This window comes from Lontra canadensis, unplaced genomic scaffold (genome assembly GCF_010015895.1).
Source record: "Lontra canadensis isolate GAN:19392208 unplaced genomic scaffold, GSC_riverotter_1.0 scaffold51, whole genome shotgun sequence".
Classification (NCBI taxonomy): Eukaryota; Metazoa; Chordata; class Mammalia; order Carnivora; family Mustelidae; genus Lontra; species Lontra canadensis.
This window is the reverse complement of record NW_022631045.1, coordinates 1,360,204-1,366,670: the sequence shown is the minus strand read 5'-3', so window position 1 is coordinate 1,366,670 and position 6,467 is coordinate 1,360,204. Positions and strand designations below refer to the sequence as shown.

At 30.1% G+C, this 6,467-nt stretch overlaps 1 pseudogene; it reads left to right on the top strand.

Annotated features, from left to right (window-relative positions):
* Nucleotides 1–2,435: 2,435 nt before the first annotated feature.
* Nucleotides 2,436–2,940, top strand: LOC116877272 (annotated as a pseudogene).
* The last annotated feature ends 3,527 nt before the right edge of the window (nucleotides 2,941–6,467 follow it).

Genomic DNA, 6,467 nt, shown 5'->3' with positions numbered 1-6,467 from the left:
ACCAAGCAAAGTTAGATTTTCAATAGCAGATGGTTACATTCTTTGACATATCTCATATTTCTTTTAATATCCAGAAGTCAGTCTTCAATTAAACATTAAAAAAAATCAGATTCCATACGTATTTTTCAATAGCTCATTTCTCAGTTAACATGAAATTGTATATAAAATTACCTATGCAAAACAACATTCAGCACCTTGCCTTATCTTTGCTTTGTTTTTCAACTTTTCACTTTGTTGTGAAGTTCATTACAAAGCAATATGTGAGGAGGTGTTTCCTCCATTTGGGGAGAGAAAATTAGATATATTAAAATTATTTAACTAGTTCTTGTAAGTGGCATCAAGATGGTTTTAATATATTAGGGAATATCTTGGAGCTGGAAGTGTGAAGTCAATTTTTGAAATTGAATTTTTTGGACTTTTGACATTAAGATCTTCATGTCTAGGAATTTATGTTCTCAATATCATATTTAGTTTTGTGGAATAATTTCACTGATTTGATTTTATAATGTTTTCCTTTCTTTTATTTTAAAAGAACAGTACGTAAGATAATAACCAAAGAATACAGCAATCTAAAGAATATGTGCAATTATATTTCGGTATTTTTTCAGATTGTGAAATATATCAAATATGTAGAAACCTCAAAAGAGATGTGACAAATGCATATGCTCTCTCTCTCTTTGTTTCTCAGTTATATCTGAACAATTATGAACGTTATAGTCAGTTATATAGACTACCAATCCCCCTTTCCCTTTCCAACATGAGTACTATTCTGAAGTGCCAAATTTCTCCCAATTAACATTTCTGTACTTTATTTAATATGAAAATATCTATCCATACCACATACCACTGCTACTGTATTTTAAATTTATAAAATTTCTATCAGACGCTATGAAATTTTAGTCTTTTTACAAATGCCAGTTATTGTACGATGCTATCATTATGAAATGCAACTCATATTGATACACATAGATATATTTCACTGACTCAAAAATTAAGAACACATTTTTTCCATACTTTTTTTTTTTCAATATAAACCTCACTGTTATGAAAACCTTTATGTACATGTGAGAGAGTTTCTCCACTGTGGATAATTAGATGTAAAATTAATAGATCTTATAAGATGACTGTGGTCAAATTTTCCAGATATTGCCAAATGGCTCCCTAATTACACATAACAGTTGACATTCTCAGCAGTAATCACCAACAGTTAATGTCGTAACTCATTAATTTTTGCTATTCTCATATATATAAAATTTTTAAAATTAATTAAAACAATTTCATTGAGGGGCACCTGAGTGGCCTGGTTAGTTGAGAATCCAAATCCTCTAATTTTGACTCAGGTCATGATCTCAGGGTAAGGAGATGGAGCCTCCTGTTGACCTCTATGCTCAGCAGGGAATCTGTTTGAGATTTTCCCTCCCCGGGTGTCCCTCCCCCCTCTCTAAAATAAATAAATCTTTTAAAAAACTTACTTAAGTATAGTTGACACACAATGTTACATTAATTCCAGGTGTATGTAAAATTCAGTAAAATTTATATTTTGGGCACCTGAGTGGCTCAGTAAGTTGAGTGTTTGCCTTTGGCTCCGGCCATGATCCCAGGGTTCTGGGATCAAGTTCTGTGTCGGGCTCTCTGCTCAGCTCACTCACTCTCTTTCTCATATAAATGAATAAAATGTTTATTTCACTGAACTATGTGATGCTTATGTGTAGTTCAAGAATTATTAATTTTGAATTTAAAAAGTATATATTTTCCCTTATTTCTATTTAAAATTATTTTCTTTTTTATATTTACATTTTAATATATTTAGGATTTTTTGTGCTAATCTGTCATACATTCCAAATATATATATATGAAATTTATAAATGGTAATAGATATATAGGGTGATAGATCAAGCCCATTATTCAGGCTATATGTACATATATTCTCATTAGGAGAACTACTTCTTCTGGAACCATTTATTAAAAAGTTAACCTTTCTCCACTGACATCTAATGATATTTTTATAATATACCAAGCTTATACAAATGTATTTCCTGTCTCTGATTTTTATTTCTTTGGTTTATTTTTTATTACTAGGCTGATAGAACACAACAAATTAGTACATAATTATAATATGTCATTGTCCACGTGTGCATTTATTGCTTTTATTCTTCAAAATAATCTTGGATTCCTTGGTAAATTTACTCAAGTGGATTTGAGGAATAGTTTGCCAAGTAACCTGTTTGGTTTTTATAAAGAATTACATTGTTATTCTAAATATGTGTGAAGGAAGCTGCCAACCTTAAAGTATTTCTTCTTATAACTGTAGAATAGTCTGTATTTCTTCAATATATATTGTTACTTGCTATTGTGAATAGGATTACATAAAATTTCAATTTTTGATTATTTGTTTTTGTATAGAACTGATATAAAATTGCATTCACGGGCCGGAACCGCCATCTTCCAGTAATTTGCCAGAATGACCAACACAAAGAGAAAGAGGAGAGGTACCCGGTACATGTTCTCTAGGCCTTTTAGAAAACATGGAATTGTTCCTTTGGCCACATACATGCGAATCTACAAGAAAGGTGATATTGTGGACATCAAGGGAATGGGCACTGTTCAAAAGGGAATGCCCCACAAATGTTTCCATGGCAAAACTGAAAGAGTCTACGATGTTACTCAGCATGCTGTTGGTATTGTTGTAAACAAACAAGGGCAAGATTCTTGCCAAGAGAATTAATGTCCGCATTGAGCATATTAAACATTCAAAAAGCCGAGATAGCTTCCTGAAGCGTGTAAAGGAAAATGATCAGAAAAAGAAGGAAGCCAAAGAGAAAGGTATTTGGGTTCAGCTGAAGCGTCAGCCTGCTTTCAGAGAAGCACATTTCATGAGAACCAATGGAAAGGAGCCCGAACTGCTGGAACCCATTGCCTATGAACTCATGGCATGATAAATATAAAGAAAATAAAAGACCTCAAGACTGTAAAAAAAAAAAAAAAAAAAAAATTGCATTCACTTATAGTTTAATTAGAATCCCCACTGAATTCTCTTATAATTCCTAATCCTGAATTCTAGATTTATTTTGATAGTCAAGGTACATGATAACAAATTTGCAAATAATATCAATTTTGATTATTCCATGTAACTCAGTTAAAAATTTTTTTTTCCCCAAATATGCTGCTAGTGAAGGAATCTAGTCCAGTTGAACAAATCATGACAATATTTAGGGGTTTTATTTTAAAAAGAAAATTTTTAGAATTTACCATTACTATTATAGGGCTTTTTGGAGATTTACTACAATACTATTAGTTGTATGAAAAGTATAATAAATTGATGTAGAATATTATGAAATGCTTTTTGTACATTGAGGTGTTTCATGGCCTCTGCTTTCTAAATCTATTACATTAATGACTGCATCAATAATTATTCTATAGTTAATAATTTTTGAATTTCTGAAATAAGTCCAAATTCTTCTTGATTTTTCACACTAAGAACTTTTTAATATTTTAATTTTTATTTACTCTATTGAATAAAATGTTATCAAAATGTGATTTTGAACATTTTTTCTGGTTCCTTAAAATTTTTAAAACTATTATCAGAAATAAAATTGCCTTTTCTTGAAACATGAGCATTAACCTCTTTAAAAATACTTAAAAGTAGTTCATTTTTTGGGTTTGTTTTTTTTTTGGAAAGTGGATAGATTTTAACTGCTCACAATGAAAGTTTTTAAGTGTGTTCAGATTTCAATAAACTATATTATCAGTATTGTTAAGTACATTTTCCTAGAGAAGTGCCCATATTTAAAGCCATCATCGGAAAGTATTCATTTTTTTCTACAATATCTTTTTTCCCTATTGTTCACTATATCTATATGTCATTTTCCCCTCTTATATTTATTGGGAAACTTTTTTTTTTTCTCTTATTACTATTATTTTTTAAAGATTTTATTTACTTGAGAGAGAGAGAACACAAGCAGGGGAGAGGGGCAGAAGGAAAGGGAGAAGCAGATTTCAGGCTGGCTGAGCAGGGAGCCTGATGAAGGGCTTGATCCCAGGGTCCTGGTGTGACCTGAGCTGAGGGTAGATGCTTAACTGACTGAGCCACCCAGGCATCCTCTGTTTTTTTCTCTTAAATGGTGAGTTTAGTTTCTATCAGATCAGTCTGTTCTAAAAAGGTGTTTTTGCTTCATTTAACGTATTTTTGTTTTGTTTCCGTCTACTTCTTTTCTTATACTGTGTATGTCCTTATTTGGGTTTACGATAATTTATTTTATCTTCTTGAATTTTGTGCTCAAGTTGTTTATTTTTAATTTTTTATTTCCCCTTGTTTGAAATGATCTCTAGAATATCCACACTAATTAGTATTTTCTTAGCTCTCCCGCACAAGTTTTGATATTTAGTAATTTTATTATTATTTTTATGTAAGAATTATCTAATTCCCATTGTATAACTTTAAACTTCAAATTAGTTTTGTCTTTCTTTTTTGAATTTAGTATTTTTCAGTTTTTAAAATTGTTTTTTGTCACTATGTTTACATATATAGGTATATATACATACAGGTGAGTTAGAATTTTTTAATTTGTCAAATGTTTGTATACTTATTATTTTTGTTTGTTTGATACCACAGTATCAATTACATTTAGAATGAGAATAAAAATATTATTAGTGATTTTGGACATGATTTTTTTCCAATTGATGACCATATATTTATAAGAATATTTTATCATTATTAAATATATTTATTTACTTATAAAATCTTTGTTTAAAGCCAGTTTTATTTTATAATGTTATATATTAAAGTTACACAAACTTCATTTTTTTTTTCACAAACTTCATTTTGACCTGAATTTTCTAGGTATACATTTCTCTTCTTCCAATATTTTCAGTCTCTATGAATATTATATTTATGAATTTCTTAAAGACTCTACTTTTATTTTTTTAAGATTTATTTATTTACTGATTTATTTATTTATTTGACAGAGAGCGAGACAGCAAGAGAGGGAGCACAAATAGGGGGAGTGGGAGAGGGAGAAGCAGGTTTCCCACTGGGTAGGGAGGCCAACACAGGGTTTGATCCCAGGACCCTAGGATCATGACTTGAGCCGAAGGCAGACCCTTAATGACTGAGCCACCCAGGTGCCTCTCTACTTTTATTTTTTAAACATTTAACATTTTTGTTTTTAATCTCATGAGTTAAATCTCTTATCATTTATTTCAATAACTAGTGTATTGTGATGTATTTCTTTCATTTTTTGGTACTTTCTACTTACCACATTTCTTTCTATTCTTTTTTTTTTTTTTTTACCATATTTCTTTTGGACCCCAAATCCTTTTTTATTGGATTTACAAAGTTACTTTTATTCCTTTGCTTCTCTTGTGATTAGTCATTCCCATATCATTTTTTAATGTTCAGTGTTCTTTATAGATAACTCTATCAATACTTAGAGCTGCACTTGGTTTAACTAAATAAAAAAATTATTCAATACAATACACTCATGCTGAATAACACAACTTTAGAATTGTTAAAACTAGAGAAGCAGATATTATTTTTTAATGGATGTTTACTTAGGCATGCACCTATGTTCACCAGCTTAGTGGCTCAGAACTGTTCTTAATATTTCACTACTTTTTTTCCAGACTATATTATTTTACTCCTGGAGGATTTCCTATACTTATAGTAGTTCTTTCACTTAAGTATCTGTCATTGGTTATTAATAATTATGTTGGTTAATTATGTTGGTAAATATTTCTTAATTCAATGGTTATATTCCCCCATTCTTTTTTCTTTGGACTTGTGTTTTTCTGTTGAGAAGGTTGATATCAATTGCAGTTTAACACTTAAAGATACTCTGTCTTTTCTCTGTGGTTATTTTTGAGATCTTTTGACATTACGTGCAGAATCTTTACAAAATGTCTAGTTATTTTTATTTATTCCATCCTGAACTTGTTGAATTTATTCATTCAAACAACTGCATCTTCTGACATTTCTAGAGAGTTCCTGGCCAATTTCTGCTTAATTTTAGCATCTTTCTCATTATCTCAAGCCTTTCTTCAAGACACTTATTTTTGATGTGCAATCTATCTTTCACATTGCCATATTTGTTTTTTTTTTCTTTCTGTATAATATTATTTGTACATTCTTTAGATCTTTCTAACAATTTACAAGTTTCCTTTTATGTATCTTACTCATCTACTCTACATTTCCATGTCTATACATTAGATCTGAATTGCTTTTACAGTGATTTTTTTGCCTTTTACTATGCATCCTGGGCCCGTGTTTTAAAATGGAGTATATTGGTTAATGTGGCTGCAAAATCTTATGATTTTGAGTTCCTTCTTCATGGTGTTCATTAGTATTTCATTAGTATTTTTACTTGTTTCTTAAGATTCAGTATGCATTGAAAAGTACTCAGTTTTATACAGCATTTCTAAGTGTTTTCATGAGAAAAACTTTTTCCCTAACATTATATCTGAAGTTGTAT